This window comes from Arachis ipaensis, chromosome B2, assembly GCF_059453495.1.
Source record: "Arachis ipaensis isolate K30076 ecotype BB chromosome B2, ASM5945349v1, whole genome shotgun sequence".
Classification (NCBI taxonomy): Eukaryota; Viridiplantae; Streptophyta; class Magnoliopsida; order Fabales; family Fabaceae; genus Arachis; species Arachis ipaensis.
The window spans coordinates 49348617-49350535 of NC_142437.1; the positions used below are offsets into that span (position 1 = coordinate 49348617).

General features: G+C 41.2%; 1 non-coding gene across 1 annotated transcript; it reads left to right on the top strand.

Annotated features, from left to right (window-relative positions):
* Positions 1–540: 540 nt before the first annotated feature.
* LOC148573914 (small nucleolar RNA R71) lies at positions 541–647 on the top strand. The gene has a single exon (XR_015906045.1). It is a non-coding gene; the product is annotated as a small nucleolar RNA R71 (small nucleolar RNA).
* Positions 648–1919: the final 1272 nt, after the last annotated feature.

Here is a 1919-nt window from a genome sequence, read left to right on the forward strand (position 1 = left end):
TGGGGGTGTTGATATGGTCTAGATGTGAAGTGTTGGTGGGCTGCATTGTTTGGATTTGGGCGTCTTTGATCAAGGCTTTGGTCTTGTTGATTTCCCCACCCAAAGTTTGGGTGATTCCTCCATCCAGGGTTGTAGGTCTTGGAGTATGGATCATGGTTTTGCCTAGGTGAATTCCCAATGTAGTTGGCTTGCTCCTGACTATCCTCTGCTTCTTCGTTCACTCCTTCTTGGGTTGTTGATGAAGTGGAGATTGCTGCTACTTGGTTCCTCTCCATCTTCTTGGTGAGGTCAGCCAGCTGCTGGGTAATGAGCTTGTTTTGGGCCAACAGAGCATCTACATTGTTTAACTCCATTACTCCTCTTGTGTTCCCTCTTTCGGAAGCATAGAAGTAGTCGTTCTCTGCTACTATTTCAATGACATCTATGGCTTCCTCAATGGTCTTCTTCTTGTTCAAAGATCCTCCGGATGAATGGTCCACGGCCTTCTTTGACTCATAAGAGAGCCCTTCATAGAAAATGTGCAGCTGCACCCATTCATTGAACATATCTGGTGGGCACCTCCTTGTTAGGTCTTTAAACCTCTCCCATGCTTCATATAGAGTCTCACCATCTTGTTGCCTGAAAGTTTGGACCTCAACTCTCAGCCTATTGATTCATTGAGAAGGGTAAAATCTTGCTAAGAATTTGTTCACCACATCTTCCCAAGTTGTCAAGCTTTCCCTTGGGAAAGACTCCAGCCACTTGGCTGCCTTATCCTTGAGTGAGAATAGAAATAAGAGTAGTCTATAGGCGTCAGGATGAACACCATTAGACTTCACTGTGTCACATATTCTCAGGAAGGTAGTTAAATGTTGATTGGGGTCCTTTTGGACACTCCCTCCGAACGAACAGTTGTTCTGAACAAGGGTGATGAGCTGTGGTTTTAGTTCAAAATTGTTGGCCTGAATGGTAGGCTTTTGAATGCTACTTCCACAGTTTCCTGGGTTTGGATTGATGTAAGAGCCTAAAACTCTTCTATCCTCCCCAGCATGATTTGCTCGACCTCTTCCGCCATGGTTGTGAGCTTCTTCTTCGTGATGGTTTTCCATGTTTTCTTCCATGTTTGGTTCAAAGTATTCCTCAAAGTGTTCCTCCTCTTCTTCAGCACCAACTACACGTTTTTCTCTTGCCTCCCTCCTTAGTCTAAGGAAGGTTCTCTCAGGTTCAGATTCAAAGGAAGTTAAAGCCCCGCTTCTTCTCCCTGTCATACAACCAACAAGTACAAGCAAAGAGAATAGGTGCAGAAAGTATATCTATCAGAATTACTGTTAGTGTTAGTGATGCAATATATCAAACAGTTAGTGGGTTAGTGAGATGACTGGTAAATAACAAAGAAAAAGTAGGGAGAAGGGAAGAAATTAACTAAAACAGAAAGTAAATGACTCAAAAAAAATTTAAATCAAACAAAAATAAAATGCTCAATCTAGTTATCCTCCAATCTAATCATTGTTGATGCACAATCAATCCACGGCAACGGCGCCATAAACTTGATGCACGAAAAACTTGTCTCACAACAAATTTCCTTCGGCAAGTGTACCGAATTTGTCGTCAAGTAAAAACTCACAATAGAGTGAGGTCGAATCCTACAAGGATTGATTGATCAAGCAACTTTAATTAGAGGAATGTTCTAGTTGAGCGAATCCAGAATTTGAGTTGAGAATTGCAGAAAATAAAATGGCGAGAAGGTAATTGACAGAAAAGTAAATGCTAGAGTTAAAGAGCTGAAAGTAAATGACTGAAAGTAAATTACAGAATTGTAAATGGGAATGGGGGAATTGCTCATAAAAGTAAATAACAGAAATTAAAGAGAATGGGTAAGATCAGAAATGGGGAGTTCATTGGGCTTAGGAGATATTGCATTCTCCGGATCAATTTCATTT